Below are 22,102 nucleotides of genomic sequence, written 5' to 3'. Positions count from 1 at the left end.
GATATAGAATCAACCCAAGTGTCCATCAATGGATGAATGAATAAAGAAAATATGGTATATATATGCATGGAATACTATTTAGTTATAAAAAAGAATGAAATCATTTTATTAGCAGCAATATGGATGGAACTGGAGGTCACTGTGTTAAGTGAAATAACCCAGGCACAGAAAGACAAATATCACATGTTCTCACTCATATGCGGGATCTAAAAAAGTTGATTTCATAAAACTAAGAGTAGAATGATAGATACTAGAGGCTAGAAAGGATGGGTGGGGGTAGGGAAATGAAGAAAGATAGGTCAGTGGGTATAACCATAAAGTTAGACAAAGGACATAAGTTCTATTGTTTGACAATACTTAACAACAATGTATTGTATATTTCAACGTACTTAGAAGAGAAGGCTTCAATTATTGCCAACACATACAAATGAAAAATACTCAAAGTGGTGGATAACTCAAATACCCCGACTTGCACATTACACATTCTAAGCATGTAACAAAATATCACATGTACCTCATAAACACATAAAACATTATGTATCAGTCAATAAATAAAAGGTAAATTTAAGAAAGAAAAATAGTAGGAAAGAAATTGGATATGTGTGAATATTTCAATTGTCACAAGTGTTTCACAGCAAGTGAAAAAGCTCTAAGTATGCAGCTGTCAGCACAGAGAGACCCTCCTTCTTCAACCACACTCATCCCTGTTCTCCTTTGCCCTTCCAAGATTTCTGAATGGGCAGGGCGTTTTTGTCCATGTGTCCCCCGGGACCAAGCTAGATCTGATAAATCATCTAGGAGGATGAGGAAGCCCACAAACTAGTCAGGATCGTATTTGGTATGTACAGCTTTAGAGCTCAGCACAGGAGAAAAGGGGATTCAAAAAAGTGAAAAAACGTTCTAGGTTAATTAGACTACAATTTTGAAATGTGAATAGTTGCCCAAATATTATGTACTTAAGCATCTTTCTGATTTTTTTACCCCATGCCTCTGCCTTCCTACCCTTTCTCTGCTATACACTCCGTTTTTCCTCCTTCTCCTCTCTCATTTTTTCTCCACCCAGATCATTATTTTGTGTGTCTGTTCAAGTCAACTAGGCCAAATGAAGAGAGAAGCACCTCAGACTTCATTTGTCTGCAAGGAAATTTGAGTTACTGAGTTTAGAGGATGTATCGGTTTTCTATTGCTGCAAAACAAATTTACCATGAATTTAGTGTCTTAAAGCAATGCACGCTTGTTATTTCATAGCTTCTGTGTACCAAGAACCTGGGAAGAGTTTAATTAGGTTCTCTACTTAGGGTTTCACAATCAAGGTGTTGGTGAGGATGTATTCTCATCTGGAGGCTCTACTGGACAAGAGTCTACTTCCAAGCTCACTCAGGTTGTTGGCAGAATTTATTCCCTTTATTTGGTAGGATTAAGAGGCCTAGGTGCTTGCTAGGTATTGATGGTAATGACATATAATGAGGCTGCCCTCAGCTCCAGAGGCCACACACAGTTCTAGAGGCTGCCTTGGGTTCCTTGCTATATGGTCTTCCCAACATGGCCACTTACTTAAGCCAGCAAGAAGTATCTCTAGCATGAGTCATATATATGTATATGTATATATATTTATATATATATATTTGCAGTGTTCTTACCCAGTCTCTCCTGTGAATATTATATATATATTTACAGCCTTCCATCTTGCATTCTTTGAGATCAATCTCTGGGAATGGCTATAGGCTGACACTAAGCTTAAATATAACGTAGCATGTTGATACATTCCATGTCTTATACATATAACCAATGTGCTCAAGACTGACCATTTATCGCAAATTATGATTCCTTCTAAGGAGGCACACATAGGAGTCTACAGTGGGTTCCTTGATATACTTACACACTGCCCATTTGTGCATTTATGCACAGAAACACTCTACATTAGTGTTTCATCTACAATACCTCCCCACCAAACCTGCTTGAGTCTGGAGACTAGCATATGAAGTTCTTAGTATTTAACTAACACTGCAAAGCATTCAACTAAATACTTTGGCTACAAGAAAAAGCATATCATGATGACTTCAAATTTGAACCCCAGAAGGATTCCAAGAGGATTTTTACAAGCTATGCTCATAATTTTACTCATTTTTCATAATAAAATTATCAGAGTTGGTAAAGTCAAACAAAACATACCCTGAACTTCAAAAAAATAATGTATTTTCTCCACTGAAGCATATATCGTTCTTACCTAAAAGTATTAGATTTTAAACTTTTTTCTTTCCTATAAGTATCTCTACTTTCACAAAAGAATTAATAGATACAGTGCTTTCAAAGATCATGTATAATGTATTTGAAAATTACTAGCTGGTATATGATAAACACTAAAACAGAGTGATAACATGTCCCCTGCATTGCTCAAATCCCAGATCAGTAGCTTCAGAAAATAATGCCTTAATTTAAAACATGATGCTAGAATTTAATCAAGACTGTCATGGTTTCTTTTGCATTAGCTATTCTCTCTTTATATATTTTTGGAAGGAGATGTGCAATTATATTACTTAAATGCTGTTTTGATTTCTCTCCTCCTCCTCATCTTAGCGATCTCACCTGGACTATTGTAATGATCTGCCTACCTTTATCCAGTTTCTCTACAGCGTAGTTTATTCTTTGCACAAGCTCAAATGTGATTTTTCTAATTAAAAATTTTCAGTGGCTCAATGTTACCTGCAGGGGAATGCCCAAATTACTTAGCATGGCATAAAACTCTTTCATTATCTGGCCTCAACCTGCTTTTGCAATATTAATCTTTGTTGCTCTTGTCTAACTGCATAGAACAAATGCTCATCCATCTCTAAATACATGTGTTATATTTACATAATTATTTTTGTTTATATAAATAGCATATGTGGAAGTTGTTCATGAAACCAATTTTATTCTCATTCTTTTCATGTTGATCTTCAATGTATCGATCAAGACCCAACTAAATTGTCACCTGCCTTGTGAAGGCCTCCCCACTTCTCCCAGGGATTAAAAAGTGTCTATATTCTGATCATATTTTAAACATAGATGTATAATTGAACTATAGTGTAATTATTTGTTAGTTCTCTACACTGACTGTGAAATCCTCAGAGACTTTATCTTATATTTCTTTTATTCTAAGCATGTTCCATGACGTCTGCTTCATGGTGAAAAAAATTCCATAATTGTTTATTAAATTAATACTTTATTTTATGCATATCTCAAGGTAGGTTTTTGATAATTTTTCATTTTTATAATTAAATTAATACATGTATTTTTATGTAGCCAACTGTGTTATTTTTTCTAATTGAGAAAACTAAGAAAAATATAGAGGTGCTTCAATAAATACACTTTATCGAACATTTATTGAACCTCTATGATACTTAAACAATGCATGTATTGGACACCTACCATGCATAGCACACTGCTTAAACACTTGGAATGATCTAAAAGTAAATGTAAAGAAATATTAGCTAACCCCCCGCAATATATCTAGTGCCATCCTAAAGATACGTATAGAATACATGGGAACATAGAGAAATATGTGATTCATCATGTTTAGAGATTTCAGGGAATATTCACCTCTGTAGTGGCATTCAGGGTGAGTCTTAAATTTGAAAAAGGGAAGGAGGTTGGTAGATAGACTATGTCATGTGCAAACATATAAAGACATGTCAGCAGCAGAAGGCATTCACGGGAATGGAGTTTAGAGTGAATGAAGTGGATGTGGGAAAGTTAACCAACAGAATTCTGCAAAGATAAGGTGTGAATTTGGTTGTGCAACAGGAGAGCATAGAAGGAAGTGGAAATTGTACTAAGTTGCTAACAGGAAAGTTTCAAAGCCCCAATTGGCTTCCAGTCAGCATCCATTTCCATCATTATGCCAGTATTAAGCTTCCAAACAACAAAAAGAATAACATCATGTTTCCATTAAGCTTCCAAACAACAAAAAGAATAACATCATGTTTCCATCTAAAATGATGAAATTCTCCTTGTACAAACCAAGATGAGCTTAACTTATCCCCCCAAAATGAAAACACATTTCAGAAAACACCATATTCATATCTGGATCATGTTATTCCTTTTTCCAGTTAGTCACAGCCCTTCTGGGCATTTTATAACCTAGAGACTAAATTATTAAGATAACTCCCCTCAATGCACTTTATGTAAGATATTCAGCTAAATGAAGAAGGAAATTTCATACATAATACATACATACCTGACAAAGAAACAGAAAAACATGCATAGCTACTACTGTTTTCATTTCTATAATTGGTCATGAGGCCATAAATGATATTAGTTCCACTCCTGAGAACTAAGAAGGATTCTTAATCAGCAGAACCCAAGGTTGTGCTAATGGGAATCATGTATTTTTTAAGTGTGTCATTAGGTATAGATCAAAGTTTATCAGACTTACCGTAACTGAAATTTCAGACTGGATTATTCTCATTGTAGGGAGTTTTCCTATTTATTGCAAGATGTTTAGCAGCATCTTTGCCCTCTACCTCTCCCACAGTCATGAAAATAAAAAATGTATCCAGACATTGCCAGATGTCTGGTGGGAGTAGGAGTGAAAAATTAAGCCCAAATGAGAACACTATGTAAAAAAATAGAAGCAATTCCCTTTCCACACCTTGGTTTTTGAACTTACGTATGCTGCCGTTATCTGCAAGCATATATCACAACCTGATAGGGGAGCTCAGTATTCCTGCAGGATTTGTCAACCAGTAAGGAACATGAATCAGTCAACATTAGGCTATTGTACCATTTCATCAAGTCACCTAATGGAGTACATGATCATACCCGTGAATCTTATGAGTGTTGGCCTTTTTCTTACCTATTTTACTGTAAAATGAGTTCTTTGGTAAGATACCATAAATGGCAGGATACCATAAATGGCAAACAAGGCATTCAGCAACTTCACAAATCGTTATACTGATACAAGCATTGCAGGTAGGAAATACAGATCCATATCCAGAGTACATGTCTATTTGAGAACAAATCATCACTGATGCCTCTATGTAATCAACCCACCACATTATGGTTGATTGGTTCTCTGCAGAATGGGGCTAAGGAAAGGGCTCAACAGTGCTCTCTAATCTTGACAGTTTGGGCACTTAGATGGCCACTTAACGGCCAGATAAAACTTCATGAGGACCAGTCTATTTTGTTGAGTACATTTGTAACTTTCATCTCTGCCTCCATGGCCACATAAGCCTATTGTGTAAAAACTGTGCAAGGGAAAGAGGCTGATTAATATTTACAGGACACATCTTCTTGTCCACCTGATCACAGAGAACCTCCTTATTAGTGGGTGCACGTCAGTGATTATTTCCCTGAGATGCAAATATCCTCACATTTTGTGACTATTCCAAGAAATTCATTAAGACAACTTTTCTGGACATCTTTTTTACCAACCATCTCATTTCATTCCTTCCAAGTTCATGAGAATCTGACAAAACCTTTAGCCATTTCTAAAAAGTAATGCTATAAACCTATACTTTGGGCCATTTATGTTACTAAGCAAGTGGACAACTGCTTGAAGATTTGCCCATTTGTAGGACTTCCCTTTCCTCTGTCATTCAGGGTCACTCCTGATAAATTATAATGTTGCAGAAATCCACTTCAGTCTAGCAACAAGATATTGGGTGAAATGATCTGTAAGTAAAGTGTGAATCTTTTCGTATTCAATAGGAATTTTAGAAAACTCATCATGAGGTCAAAGGTGAGGATGATGCAAGAAGTGATAGAAGCTACTGGCATCTTACCATTCTGTGAACAAAGCATACCTATAACTTCAGTGTCTATTAGACCTCTCTTTCTCTTTCATATATCCCTTCTACTTGACCATAGAGCTAATATGTTCAACTTTATGCTTTGTTGAACCAGCTGATATCTAATTCATGATGGGCAGCTGAGATTTTATAGTCATTTGGTGTCACTTGGTCAGATATTTGGTCTCTACTACAGACCATTAGTGAGCTAAGAAATGTATGGTTTTGTTTAATTTAGTTTTTTTTTAAAAAGAAGGTTTTTCTTTGAACATGGTACAGTTTCATTCCAAACCCTATGAAACAGAACTGTGATTCTTGTATTAGAGTTTGCCAGAGACTCCACAAGTAATCTGTACCTACTGCAGACATTTTGAGCATCTTTGAAATTTTGGGTAATAAAACCTAATTGAAAGAAAATTATTTTGGAGAAGAGTCTAGCTAGTGAACTTTCTCTGGTTCTGGGATCTACTAAAAAGAAGCCTTCCAAATTTCTTAGTAAATGAGCCAAAGCATCATAGAGAAATGGACATATATTGTCTAGAAATTACTACGAGATCCATCAAATGTTCCTCTTTCTCAGTGGCAGGTTATGCAATGTGCAGCAACTTTTCTTACACTTTGGGTTAGAAAAATTATTATGTCCTAGATAGCTGGATGCCTAGAAACTTCCCTGGAGAGGCAAGCACCTAATTGTAATGGGGTTGACTTCTCTCCCCATGACATACACATGTTTTACTATGTGTGTATGCTACTTCCTATTTAAAGGTCAAATAAACACGATGCCATCAATTTAATAAGCAAAAAAATAGATACCTCAAGGAATGGTGAAATATCAAAGTCTTTGCATCCTCTATTAAAACACAGAGTTTGAGAGGTCTTAAAAGAATATACTACTGTCTTTGCACATGAATACAAACTACTTTTGGAAGTTTTTGCTAATCAAAAAAAAAGTTCTTTTGCCAGATCAAAGCTTAGTTGTGGCCAGTAAAGAAATCACTTCCGGGCCAGGCACAGTGGCTCATGCCTGTAATCTCAGCACTTTGAGAAGCTGAGGCAGGCAGATCACTTGAGGTCAGGAGTTCAAGATCAGCCTGGCCAACGTGGAGAAACCCTGTCTCTACTAAAAATACAAAATTAGCCGGGCATGGTGGCACACACCTGTAATCCCAGCTACTTGGGAGGCTGAGGCATGAGAATTGCTTGAACCAAGGAGGCAGAGGTTTCAGTGAGCTGAGATTGTGCTAGTGCACTCCAGCCTGGGCAACAGAGTGAGACTCTGTCTCAAAATTAAAAAAAAAAAATAGAAAAAAGAAATCACATCTGGAACAGTAACTGTACTTTGAATCACCACCTTATTAAATTTATGATAATCCCCTGTCATTCCTCAAATTCCCTGCTTTTCTCACATAGTCCTAATAAATGAGTTAAGTAGGGGTGTGATATCATCCCTCATACATCTTTGATGATGGAATAAACTCTAGGATTATTTTTCAAGAATACACTATTGCTTTTCAGTCTACTCTTTTGATGGACAAGGAAAATCAAGCTTCTACTTAATGATTTCTATCATAACAATTCTCATTCCTTGGTTTAAAGAGCCAATCTAGGAATTCTACCATCTGCTCAATATTTCCATGTCTATTCCAATTATGCATTTGTATAACCACGGAGTATGTTCTTAGATTCACTGGACCATTGTAAAATGAGTTCTCACCAAATGTTCACATATCAGCTGGCTGCCATAACTTCTCAACCCCTCATTCTCATCACAGTGATGTTTCTTGGATCACAAAAAATTAAAGTAGTTTAAAGAAATGTTCAAAAGTCCCCCCAAAAGTCTCAGTATGTCCTTTTCCCAATGCACTACCACTCCAGTAAATGACTACAAGTCTTTAGTAGAGGCTAGAAGAAAGATTGATAGCACATACCTGTGCCAGTAGTTTCAAAGGGAGCAGACATTTGCTTTATTCAGAGTTCTAAGTTCATGAACAGGCTAAGATCTGGCAATGGTAGAAAAAAATTTGTATCTTTCTGATATGGACTATCAAGATAGATGTTTCTTATAATGCCAAGGTTTTTTTTCAGTATGCAAATTAAGCAAGACTTGGATTGTGGATTTTTCTATTTTTCCATTAAGTAGTAGCAATTTCTCTTTGTTTCTTTCTTTTATTTATTTAATTTTTTTAGATATACAGAGTCTTACTCTATCATCCAGATCATCCAGACTGGAGTGCAGTGGTGTGATCACAGCTCACTGCAACCTTGAATTCCTGGGACAACATGATTCTCCTGCCTCAGCCTCCTGAGTAGCTGTTATAGAACTACAGCTGCAGGCAACTGCACCTATTTTTCATATATTCTGAAGCTCTTTTATTAAATGTTATTAAATGTTATTTCATTTGATGAATTGACCACTTTATCTCTGGTGATACTCCTTGCCCTGAAATGTACTTTGTCTGATGTTAATATATCTACTCCAGTTTTCTTTCAATATATACTTGCATGATATGTCTTTTTGTATCCTTTTACTTTTAATTTATCTATGTTTATATATTTAAAGAGGCTTCCCTGTAGAAAAGGATAATTGTTTCTTCTAATTAAAAGGAAATCAGAAAAATGTTCCTTTTACTTGGATTTCTTAGACAATTTAAGTTTAATACAATTATTGATATTGTCGAATTTAAATCTACCATCTTGGTATTTTTTTCTAATTTTTTATATCCTTTTTGTTCCATTTCCCTGCTTTCTTGTTGATTGAGTATATTTTATGACTCCATTTGATCTCTTCTTTTGACCCATTAGCAGTATCTGTTTTCTTTCTTTTTTAGTGATTGCTTTAAAATTTACATAACATATCTTCAACTTATTGTGGCTACTATCAAATAATGTTATATCACTCCATATACAGTGTAAGAATCACACAGTAATGTACTTCTATTTTCCTTATCTTTTGTAATAATTTTATCATTCATCTTACTTCCACATAATTTATAAATCTTTCAATATACTGTTACTACTTTTTGTTTAAATAGTAAATTATCTTTTAAAGAGTCTAAAAAGTGAGGTACAAAATTTTATATTTCCATACACATTACCATTTTAGTGTTCTTTATTTCTTTAGATCCAAATTTCTATCTAGTATCATTGCTTTTCTGCCTATAAAACTTTCTTAACGTTTCATGTGATGCAGGTCTGCTAATAATGTATTCTCTAAATTTTTTAATTTTAAAAATTTCTTATCTCTCTGTAAATAGAATTCTAGGATGACAGTTTTTTTTCAGTACATTAAAATGTCATTACATTGTTTTCTGGCTACCTTAGGTCATTACAAGGCATCTACAATAACTCTTAAATTTGTTCCTGCATAGACAGATAGATAGATAGAGTCTTTTTTTCACTGGCTCTGTGTGACTTTTTCTTCACTGGTTTTTAGCATTTCTATTGTGATATACATTGGTAGTATTTTCTCTGTGTTTTATTTTATTTAAAAATGTTTCATCAAATTTAGAAAATTTTGCCTTTATGTCATCAAGTATATTTTCTTTCCACTACCCTCAACATCTTTTCTTTTTCCTAGAACTCCAATTACACGTGTGTTGCACCATTTGATAGTGTATCACACATAACTGATGCTCTGTTCAATTTTTTATGTCATATTTTTTCTTTTGGTGTTTTATTTTGGGAATAGTTTTTATAGCTAAGTATTTATGTTCAAAATTTTGCTTCTACATTGTGTAATTTCTGTTGATCACTTTCAGTTGTATTATCCATTTCAGATGCTGTATTTTTTATTTCTAGGTTTTGAATTATTTTTTAAATTTTATGTTTCTCTCCTCATCATAATCATGATTCCTCTACTTTTTAAACATATACAGTATATTTAAAACAGCTGTATTAACTTATTTATGTTAATTATCCCATATCTGTATCTCTTTTTAATGATTAAATATTCTTATAACTAAAGGTCTTAATTTTCAACTTATTGCATGCCTAGTAAATTTTTAAAAATTGAATACTGGCTATTTTCAATTCTGTTTGGTACTAGATTTTTGTATACTTTATCTATTGATGGAGTTTGCACTGTTACACAGTTACCTTAATTTAGTTAAGTTACTCAAGTAAATTATACCCTTTCAAAGCTTGTCTAATGCCTTGTTGGTACGAATTCAGAGAAACCTTTAGTCTAGGACTTATTTGGCCCTACCACTATTGCTCTAGTCTTGTTTAACAGTCTCCCCCACGGCCTCAGACTTCAGTTGCAAGGCAGATCAAAATGTCCTCTGTTCCTGGGAAATATCTCAGTAGATTACAATAAGAGTAAGATCAGGCATAGCAGGAAGTATATAAGAAGTGCTGGGGTTCTGGCTACTCATTTCTTTGGCTTTTCCAAGGCCCAATCTTAACTCTACTTGTTTTCCAATTCATTGCATTTATTTTTACTAATTTGACATGATACATAAAAGGGAAAATGAATGCAAAGGAACATAAGGGAGCTTTTTGGGATGGCAGGAATGCATATCTTGATTAGGGTGGTTGTTACATATGTGAATATATTTTTCAAAAGCTTTTGGTCTCTACACTAAAAATGAGGCATTTTAGTATAAATTTATCTTAACTGAGTTGGCTTATAAAGAAAAAACTTAGAGAAAGACGAGCAAGTCTTAGAGATAATGATAATGAACTCAAATTTCTCAAACATTCTAGTATGCAGCTGAAAACAAATTTACTGGAGGTTCTTGGAAGTAATTTGGAAGAATCAGAAGTTAGAGGTTAGAATCTTGAGCATTTAAAGCAGCAATTCTCAATTATGGATGCACATTTGAACCATTAGGAGAGATGTTTGTTATACTAGTGCCTGGCCTTACTCTCAAATATTATGAAGTAGAGAAGACCTCTTTCAGGCAGCTCATAAAGTGAGAAAAGAAAAGGAGTAAAGATTATACCCTGGAAATTACCAATATTTAAAAGGTTAAAAAATTTAAAAGTAGTGAGTCTTTAGTATAAGTTTTATGATGGTGTCCTTATAAGGAAGACATTAAAAGGATAATAAGAAAATACTATGAACAATTTTATGGCAACAAATTTGACAAATTTGAAATAAGGACAAATTTTTGAACTTGTTCCATCAACAGGGGAAGAAACAGCTCTACGTCTATTACAGAAATGAAGTGTTTTTACCTAAATCCTGATAGGAAGTATCCAGGCAAAGATATTTTTATTAATGAATTATTAATATGTTAAAAATATTCAAGGACAAAATAGAATTAATCTTCTACAGACAATTTAGAGGAGATGAAATAAATGCCCAACTCATTTTATGAGGTCATTATAACACTAATACTAAAATCTGATAAAGAATTATAACAAAAAACCCAGAAGAGTATTACCGACCAGTATGCCTCACGTAAATAGATGGAAAAAATACTTAAAAAATATTAGCAAATCGCATCCAACAAATACATAATTCATGAATTATCCCTTGAACACAAGAATTGACCACTACGAAAGAACCACATGAGGTATGGTAGGAGCAACTCCACAGCCTGAAGAGGAACGTGGAAAAAAATAGTCAACAACAAAAACAACTGGTACCTACCACAAATGGCAAAATTTCTGATATTTCTGATGACATTATGCACACTTTTGCTGAGACAATTAACTCAGATTTTAGAGGTGTTATTTTAACTTGAATAAATGAATGCAACTCCCTGAATATCAGTAAAAAGGTGGTTAGGACAAAAAGAAGAATATGTCTAGTTAAATAGGATCTTAAACCATTTGAGAGTGGTAAAAATAGGATCTTTAACTCCTAATCTTCATGCCAAGGCACTCATGAGTTAACTTAATTAAACTTCCAAAATGAGTTCTAAGTTCTAAGAGTCTTATACATCCTCTACTCTTAATATGCACTTAATACACTTCTTAAAAATCTGGTCATCCTGATCTAATTACTACACAATATCTTGCTTCTAAAGCAAGACATATTTAGATGATTTTTATCATCTGTGTAGGATATAATAATCATAAAATCTTGCTTAGCAGTGAAAGTTATTATTTATCTCTGCTTTAAAAACATACCATAATCATGACATCTAAATATAGCACTATATAGCCAATTAAGCCTACTCTAAGTAGAATGTGTGAAGCTTCCAGATACATGCTCTTTTATGTCATTTCAATTAGATTTCAGGACTTACATTTTGTGATAGCACATCCAGTTTCCTATTTCTTCTCTGCATTCTTGGCTGGTACAGTAAAAATTTAAATTAAAACCATTATTTACTTGCTCAGCTATCATCAAGTTTAATCCAGTAACATAATTACGTTAGTGGAGACTTCTTTTTGTGCCAGTCTTTAATCTTATCCAAATATTGAAAAGAATGCTGAGAAAAAGACAATCTCAGATGCTGCACAGAGCACTTGGCTGGTCAACAGCACTGGGCTGTTTTAAGTTGTGCTAAGTAGAGCAAAACAGAGCTTCTGTAAATTATGGTATCTTATTCCACAGCTCAGAGAAAGTAACTCTTTTGACCTCAGTGCAAATAAGGCTAGATGGTATTCACAAGTGCAGCTCACTTGGGAAAAGATAAAGGGGTGGAGGAGGGTGGCTAATGAAAGGAAGGAAGAGAAAGGGATCAGAAACATAAAAGGGGAAGATGACTAAAAATATGATCAAGAAATAGAAATGACCAGATATTCTATAGAGTCTAGTGCCAGGAGGCAATGGTCATGGTAGGCTAGATGATATGGTAGTAAAAAGTAACCCCTGACTCTCTGTGGCTTGACACCATGTACAGGCTTCAGGTTTCATGCCTATTATTATCAACAGAGGAACCCTGCTCATTGTAATCACTCAGGGTCTTTAGGCTGAAGCAGTTACCACCATCTGGAACACTAAAAATCCTGTAGCAGAGTTGCCAATTGCACAATAGCTCTTAGTTTTCTCCATGAAACGACACATATCACTTTTCTTGATGTTATTGGCTAAACAAGAAACATGGACCCACCTAATTTCAATGAGGGAGGGAAGTACTATTCTAAATATGCCTTGTAGGAAAATCATACATATTTGCTCAAGTAACAATAATATCTGATATTATTATAGCCCCTGCCAGATAGTGAAGTGTATGAAGTGTATACCACATAGTGCACTGTGCTTGACTATCCAGTATTCAATTTCCCTTTATTCTCTCTCAACAAATGTCTTTTTTTTTCTGAAGACAGTAATGGGAACAACTAAGAACTACATCTTCCATTTTCCTTTGTAGACAGAAGTAGCTTTAGACACAGTTCTGGCTAAAAATATAAGTGGAAGCCATTATGCGGAACTTTGAGGAATGCTCTGCAAAACAGTCACAGACTTAGCTGGCTCATAGCTTTCCTTTCTTCTCTTGGGGAAAGGAGAATTCGTGATGCTGGGGAATTGGGGAAGAGAAATCTTGCAACCTTGGGGACCAGAGTAAGCCTGAGACACTGATGAGACTGTGATTCTAATGTGTTAGCCCTGAATTACCAACTTTCAAACTCCTAGTTGCATGAGGGAAAAAAATCTCCCTATTTTGTTCAGCCACATTAAGCACTTTTATATGCTGCTGAACCTATTCCTAAGCAATTCAGAGCTTGAAAGCAGGAGTATAGCAGATCCTAAAGGACAGAATCAATTTACTAGAAACCCCATAGTAGCAAGAGTTAAGGATCTGCTCATTTTTCTTTTCCCTAAATCTCTTTCAGAACTGTGGCACCAAAACAACATTTTTTTCTCTTAGGAATATTTAGAATCATTTTCCACATTGTTCAGCCTTCTTGTGACTCCATATTTCTATGTCATAAAGCTATGTGGAAAAACTGAGCACAACATCAGCTTTTGGCTTGATTATGATTCTAAGATGTTATTCTCTTCACATTTATTGTCTTTATTAAGTAGTAATGTTATCAATGAATCTCAGATATAGATCCTTTGAACCATCTTCCCTGGCAGCACCCAAAATGCCTCCAATGCTCCCCACTTATGCTGCTCTCCTGTTACATTGCCCCACTATAATCCTGACCCTCTCTAAAAGCCTATAGTTTGCTTTCAAGTCATTTATTTATAAGACAAATGTGTCAACATGATAACATTAGATGGATTTCTAGAGGCAGAAGCAAATTCTCAAGTCTAGGAGGGATAGAATGAGGAAGACAGGGTAAGCAGGTGGATAGTTCTATTTCTACAACTACCATTGTGGGAATTACACAATTACAATAAGAATTTATTAGCTTGTATATATTCAACTTTTTTGAAATATTCTCCCATGTTTTCTTCCAATCACAGAATATTGCCATATCTTTGTCTTTCTGGTAGGTTTTCTTAATTAAAACATTCTGTGGGTATGTGATGGTGATTACGTGCTTGCCATCATTTTGTTGTTCTCTTACTGCTGATGGACTGCTCCATAGAGTAAATGTTATGGGATGATGCTATGTTAAGCCATATTTTCAGAAAACTGAAACAAAATGGCCAGGAAATAGCTGAGGTCAATGTTTTCCTAGGGAAAAAAGAGATAACTGTATGTATTTATCCCTTCATGCCTTAATAAATTTGCTGTCTCTGGCATATGAGTTTTACAGAATGACAGGTGTCAGTTAAGAGAGGTCTGACTAAAAATAAGAAAAACATTGTTAGTAAAACATATATTATTTAAAATTGTCTCAGAGAAAATCATAAAGAGCACTCTTAAGGTGTACTGGCACATACCTTTCCACAAAAGTAGACACCACAGGAGTAGAGGCCCAATTACACCAGTTCTAGAAAGATAAAACTTTCTTAAATTAAGTTTCATTTTTACACTAAGGAACATACCTCACTTACACAACACAATGCTTCTTTTCTGGGAGTGGTGTTCTTCTATTTCCCTCACTTCCCCTGAAAAATTATTTAACAGTAAGGATTGTCACCATCAAACATGTTTATATTCATGCCACTCTCTCACCATAGTTCTCTAGACCAGGAATAATCATACAGCCCATGGTGGGGCCATCAATTTGTATGAACTCCAAATGTGGAATATAATGACAAAAAATTAGTGTATGTGGGTGGATAGAAATATGATTTGTAAATTTAACAGCTGTAATGTGGTCATATTCAATCATGTCGTGAATACAAGTATTTGATTTAAAAAGCAAAAGAACAATGTCTCATGTTCTATATTTTCCTCATGAATAACATAAGAATTTTGTCATGTCTTTATCTTCTTCTGGATTATCTCCATTCTCTCTTCACCAAATGTTGGCATCGAGGTAGCTTAACATAGTAGGTAATAGCAGTACATGGAACTAACTGCCTGGGTATAAATCCCAGCTACACAGTTGATCAATCTGTGACCTTGAGCGAAGTCAACTATTCTTTATGTCTCAGTTTTTTAATTTGTAAAATGGGGATATTAGTATTACCTTCCTCAAAGTATTGTCATCATAATTAAATGAATTAGTATTTGTCATAAGAATTAAATGAATTAATATTTATCAGATACCAGATGATTAATATCAACTAGTATCTAATCAGCTAGTATCTTTTATAAATAATAAATACTATAAAAGTAGTATTTTATTATATAAATAAATATTAATGTTTATTAAGTGGAAAATGGAATTTTAAAAGCAAATTTACATGGCAAACACTTTAGTCACTGCAAATATTGATAGTATAATTATTACTAAGTATTTTATTTGTTATTACTTTCCATATCACAGAAGTTTCTTCTAAATTCATTTTCCTTCAGTGGAGTACATCCTCTTAGATTCCTTACAATGAGTATCTGTCTGTGGGAAACACAGATAATAGTATATTTAAGATTTTGAATCCTAAAGTGTTTTTTTAGATAGGACATCAAGACAAAACAGAGTTTATTCTAGGAATCCAAGGTGTTCCACATCAGAAAGATATACTAGTGTGATTCACTATATTGAGTCAAAAAAAAGAAAATCTACACAGTCATCTCAATACGTACAGGAAAAAAAAAACTGCATTGGGCTGCAGGATCAGCTGTCAACTTTGCTTTACTCCACCCACCCTCTTCTGTGGTCTACTCTGCATTGCAGATGCCAGAAAATTTATTTTACAGAATTTTCTTCCCTATATACTTTCAGGCTAGAGCCTGCCAATGAAAGGACCTTGCACGATATTTGGAAAGTGAACTATAGGAGAGGTACTTATTCCACGGAGGTTGTGAGAGCCAGATACCATGGTTTCATAGATTTCTGCACAAGTTCCTACTTGGCTGCTGCAGATCAAGACCAACACCTTGGCCTTTCCCAGAAATCGGAGAGTTGCAGCAGTTTCCTGGCAAACTTGGGAGAGTCACTTGTTTAGTGGTTCAGATTGAAATCATCAGTGAGTCTTGCCTTGACCCCTCAACTGCCACTCTTCCTGACCTTCACTCACTCAGCTCTTATCGCATTCATATTAGTCTCATTTCTGTTATTAATGGCATTAATTGTAATTATACTTTGATTGGTACTGTTTATTGAGTAAAACAAGGCTAATAAAATAATTTAAAAATCAGAAAACTAAGAATACATAAAAATGTTCTTGTGCTGACAAAAGCTTTACCAGAAATTTACAAATACATTTATTTTTGTTTTTTCATGGTGAAGAATGTATCTAATTTACATTTCTAAATTTAAATATAATTTAATAATATCGATTGTTTTTATAGTTTCATTTCTTTTTTTAAAATTTCAGCTTTTATTTTTGATTATGGGGGTACATGTGCAGGTTTGTTACATGGGTGTATTGCACCCAGGTAGGGAGCATAGCACCCAATAGGTAGCTTTTCAACCCCCTCCCCACTACCTCTCTCCCCTACTTCTAGTGGTCCAGAGTATCTACTGGTCCCATGTTTATATCCATCTGTGTTCAATGTTATATACATTTATTTTAAGGTAAGAAACAAATTACAATGTGCATTATCACTTCTACTATTTAACAGAACTGGCCAGGAAATGAAATGACCTAGAAGAATTAGAAGTGAAGGGATAAATCAATTATTACTTGTAATGATGGAAACATTTACATTAAAAAAGATAATCAGCAAATTATACAAAATGATAAAATCGATATACTACATTTGTGGATGAAAATAATGGTAGCTCTTGTATGTTCTTACTTACAAGTGGTAGCTAAATGATGAGAATGCATGTACACATAGGGGAATAACACACACTGGGGCCTTTCGGAGGATGGAGAATGGGAGGAGGGAGAGGATCAAGAAAAACAACTAATGGGTACTATGCTTAATACTTGGGTGATAAAATCATCTGTACAACAACCCCCCCGACAGAAATTTACCTATGTAACAAGCCTGCACCTGCACCCCTGAACTTAAAGTAAAAGTTAAAAAAAGAAAAATAATGGTATCTCTTTATATCCCCAATAACTGATTAGAAAATGTAATTAAAAATAATATATCACTTTTAATAGCAATAACTCTCTAGAAATTAAGGCATAATCAAAACGGAAATTCTTTGAATAGTGTGGCATCTGTGAAATAATAATAAGTATACAGATGTCTGGAATAGTTTTGTAACTGTCTGCTACCTGGCCACAAAGTCAAGGTTACATATTTCAGGAAACTTCATGGCAGCAATCAGCTTCTAAGCTGATTTTATTATTTATTTATTTATTTATTATTTTTATTATATTTTATTTTATTACATTTTATTTATTACTTATGTATTATTTTCTTATTTCATCCTGTCTTTGGACTCAAACTTAGACTGGAAGTATATTATCAGTTCTCCTGGGTCTTCAGCTTGTCAACAGTAGATCTTTGGATTCCTCAGCCTCCATATTCAAATGACAAAAGTGAAACTGAGAGTTTAAGCAAAGTGTGCTGAAAGACACAGAACTCTGTATAATGAAATGTGTCAACATTAAAAATATCTGTATCACTCAGTAAATTGATATTTTTCAATGACCAATACGTGGGATTGCAAAATCATACGGAAGTATAAGATCTTTCCAAAACGCAAGGTAAGTTGAGCTGCCACACCCCACACATGCATCTTGGAACCTGAGGACTGTCTTGACTGGCGCCCAATACCACTGACAACCCTTGCCGACTGACCAACGGAGCAACTGTGCCTTGTGTATATCCCCACAGAGCCTGACAATCAGCCTATGTAGTGACCCTGGTCCTTAGCAAAGCTACACCACTGCCTCCACAAACACCCACAATCTAGGCCACTGAGGCACTTTCTGACACTGCTGATGCTGATTACAGCCAAAGAAATCACAGGAAAACTACGCTATTGCACCCACCCAGAACCAAAGTCAAAGTACCCTGCACTGAAACTATAGGGCACATCTATAGAAAGAAAACTCATTTTTTTAATAATATCTACTCCATAAAATTGAAAGAGGCAACCACTGCACCAGATGCACTGATATCAACAAAGAGACACAAGAAACGTGACCAAGCAAGAAGCATGATATCCCCAAAGGAACACAATAATTCTCTAGTAGCGGAGCTTAAAGGAAACAAAATCTATGAAATGCCTAAAAAATTTCAAAATTATGATCTTAACGAAACTCAGTGAGTTACAAGAGATTATAAATATACAATTTGACAAAATTAGAAAAGTGATGCATGATCTGAGTGAGAAATTCAACAAAGAGATAGATATAAAAAGGAACCAAATTGAAATCTTGGAGCTAAAGAATTTAACAAATGAAATCCAAAAATACAATAGAGAGCCTCAACAACAGTCTAGACCCAGCAGAAGACTCTCTGAATTTAAAGGCAAGTCAAGTCTTTTGAAATAACCCAGTCAGACCAAAAAAAAAAAAAAAAGAAAAAAAGAAAAAAAAAACATGAATGAATGAAGAAAGCCTACAGGAACTATGGGGCACCTTTAAGCAAATAAATATTAGCACTATGAAAATTCTAAAAGGAAAATAGTTGAGTAAAGAGATAGAAAACCTATTTAATGAAATAATTGCAGAAACTGTACAAATACATGTAAATTAAACAATATGCCAAATGACCTGAATGACCAAAAGGTCAATGAAGAAATTATGAAGGAAATTAAAAATATATTGAAACAAATGAAAACAGAAGCACAGCATAGCAAAACCTATGATGTACAATAAAAGCAGTCCTAATTGGAATGTTTAGAGCAATAAACACCTACATCAAGAAGAAATAGAAAGATTTCAAATAATTAACCCAATGATTTACATCAAGATACTATGAAAGCAAGAAAAAAATCAAACTCGAAATTAGTAGAAGAAATAAGTAATAGAAATCAGAGCTAAAATAAACAAAATTGAGACTAAAAAAACCAAAAGATCAACAAAATGAAAAGGGGGTGTTATGAAAAGATAAAATCTACAAACTACTAGCTAGCCTAAGAAAAAATAGAGGACATCTAAATAAGTAATATCAGAAATGAAAAAGGAGACATTACAACTGATACCACAGAAATATAAAATCAGTAGACACTACTATGAATAACTATACATCAAGAAAAACAGAAGACCTAGAGGAAATCGATACATTCCTGAACACATTCAACCTAGCAAGATTGAATGTGAAAGAAACAGAAAACTTGAACAAACAGAAAATGAGGAATGAAACTGACAGCAATAAAAAGTCTCCCAACAAAGAAAAGCCAAAGACTAGTCAAATTTTCACTGCTGATTTCTACCAAATGTTTAAAGAATAACTACCACCTATTATTTTCAAAATATTTCAAAAATTTAAAGGTAAAGGAATTCTTTCAATCTCATTTTACAGGCCAACATTACCCTGATATCAAAACAAGACAAGGACACAACAACAACAAAAAAGAAAACCACACACCAATATCCTTGATAAATATAGATACAACGATTCTAAAAAAAATGCTAGCAGACTGAATCAAACAGCACACCAAAAAGACTGAACACTATGATCAAGTGGAATTTATCCCAGGGATGCAAGAATGACTCAACATAAGTAAACTGATAAATGCAATGCAGCACATCAACAGAATGAAGGACAAAATCCATATGATCATCTCAACAGATGTAGAATTCATACTTAATAAAATTCAATATCTCTTCATGATAAAAACTCTCAAAAATGAGGTAAAAAAGGAATGTACTTCAACATAGCAAAGGCCATATATGACTTACTCACAGCTAACATTGTACTGAATAGGGAAACATTGAAAGCTTTTTCCTCTAAGAACTGGAACGGGCAGGACAAAGATGCTCACTTTCACCACTTTTATTCCACACAGTACTGGAAGTTCTAGCCAGAGCAATTAGGCAAGAGAAATAAATAAAGGACAGCAAAATTGGAAAGAAGGAAGTCAAATTGTCACTGTTTGTAGACAACATGCTCTCATATTCAGAAAAACCTAAGGACTCCACCAAAAAACTCTTAGGTAAAAGAGTAAATTTTAGGGTTATGAAAGATAAACAAAATCTATAAACTATTAGCTAGACTAAGAAAAAATAGAGAACATCTAAATAAGTAATATCAGAAATGAAAAAGGAGACATTACAACTGATATCACAGAAATACAAAATCAGTAGAGACTACATGAATAACTATACACCAAGAAAAATAGAAGACCTAGAGGAAATAGATACATTACCGAACACATTAAACCTAGCAAGATTGAATGTGAAAGAGACAGCAAACCTGAACAAATTGAAAATGAGGAATAAAACTGACTCAGTAATAAAAAGTCTCCCAACAAAGAAAATCCCAAGACCAGATGGCTTCACTCCTAAACACCTCCTAAAATTTATATTGAACCACAAAAGACCCTGAAAAGCAATACAATCCTGAGCAAGAAGAATAAAGCTGGAAGCATCACAATACCTGACTTGATTAAAACAGCATGACAGTTGCATAAAAACAAACAGATCAATGTAACAGAATAGAGAACCAAGAAATAAATCCATACACTTACAGCAATCTCATTTTCCACAAACAACATACATAGGGGAAAGGACAGTGTATTTAATAAACACTGCTGGGAAAACTGGATATTTATATGCAGAAGAATGAAACTAAACCACTATCTCTCACCATATTCAAAAATTAGACAAGTAGACCACTTTTTTGGATATATATCAAGCAGTATAATTGTGGATCATATGATAGTTCTATTTTTAGTTTGAGAAACTAGACCACTGTCACAATATACAAAAATATACAAACATACAAAAATCAACTCAATTAAGATTAGACTTAAATGTAATATCCAAAACTATAAAACTGCTAGAAGAAAACATTGAGGAAATGCTTCAGAACATTAGTCTGTGCAACAATTTTATGCATAGGACCTTAAGAGCACAGGAAACAAAATAGACAAAGGGAATTATATCAAACTAAAAAGTTTCTGCATAGCAAAGGAAACAATCAGTGGAGTGAAGAGACAAACTACAGAATAGGAGAAATCATTTGCAAACTATTCATTACACAAGGGATTAATATTACGAATATAAAAAAACTAACAACTCGATAACAAAAATCCAATAATCCATTTTTAAAATAAACAAATGATCCAAATAGGCACTTTTCAAAAGAAGACATATAAATGGCCAATAAGTATAAAGAAAAATGCGCAACATCACTAATCATCAGGGAAATGGAAATCAAAACCACAATGAGATATTGTCTCACCCAAGTTAAAATAGCTATTATAAAAAAGACAAAAAATAACAAGTGTTAGTAAGGATACAGAGAAAAGTGAATTCTTATACACTGTTAGTGGGATGGAAATTACTACAGTCATTATGGGAAATAATACAGAGGGTTTTCAAAAAACTAAAAATAGAACTACCATATGATCTACAATTGTAGTAATTTATATATATCCAAAGGAAAATAAGTCAGTATGGAGAAGAGATACTAGCTCTCCCATTCTTATTGCAACACTATTCACAATAGCCAGAATATGGAATCAACCTAAGTGTCCATAGACAGATGAATGAATAAAGAAAATGTGGCCTATATACACAGTGGAATACTATTGAGCCGTAAAAAACGAAATCCTGTCGTTTGCAACAAGATGAATGAGGCTGGAGGACATCATGTTAAGTGAAATAAACCAGGCACAGTAAGTAAATACTGCATGTTCTCACTCATATGTAAAAGCTAAAAAAAAGGTGAGAATAGGAAGACAAGGGGGAAGGGCAGCATAGGGAGAGGTTAGTTAACAAATACAAAATACATTAAAGCTACATAGGAGGAATAAGTTTTAGTGTTCTACAGCGCAGTAGGGTGACTATAGTTAACAACAATTTACTGTATATTTTCAAATAGCTATAGGAGAGGATTTTGAATGTTCCCAAC

The sequence above is a fragment of the Pan troglodytes genome, chromosome 3, assembly GCF_028858775.2.
Source record: "Pan troglodytes isolate AG18354 chromosome 3, NHGRI_mPanTro3-v2.0_pri, whole genome shotgun sequence".
NCBI classification, from domain to species: Eukaryota; Metazoa; Chordata; class Mammalia; order Primates; family Hominidae; genus Pan; species Pan troglodytes.
Note: the sequence above shows the minus strand (reverse complement) of the source record.